The following is a 201-nucleotide window of genomic DNA, read 5'->3' as shown; positions in this document are numbered from 1 at the left end:
TGTAACCCTAAACTTTTCATACGAAACATTTTTCTCTATCCCTACTAGTTTTCGAGATATTTGACTGGATCACTTCAGATGGTCCACCCTGTATATATTGTGACGTGACATTTTGCCCGTCACTGTGCGGACTTGTCGACGACGAAATCGCGCTTCCTACAGGCTCGAAGGGCGAGCGCGTAGGCGAGCGCGCACGCGATC

The sequence above is a fragment of the Trachymyrmex cornetzi genome, unplaced genomic scaffold (genome assembly GCF_001594075.2).
Source record: "Trachymyrmex cornetzi isolate Tcor2-1 unplaced genomic scaffold, Tcor1.1 scaffold670, whole genome shotgun sequence".
NCBI lineage: Eukaryota > Metazoa > Arthropoda > Insecta > Hymenoptera > Formicidae > Trachymyrmex > Trachymyrmex cornetzi.
The sequence above is the reverse complement of the archived record's forward strand: the minus strand, read 5'-3'. Positions refer to the sequence as shown.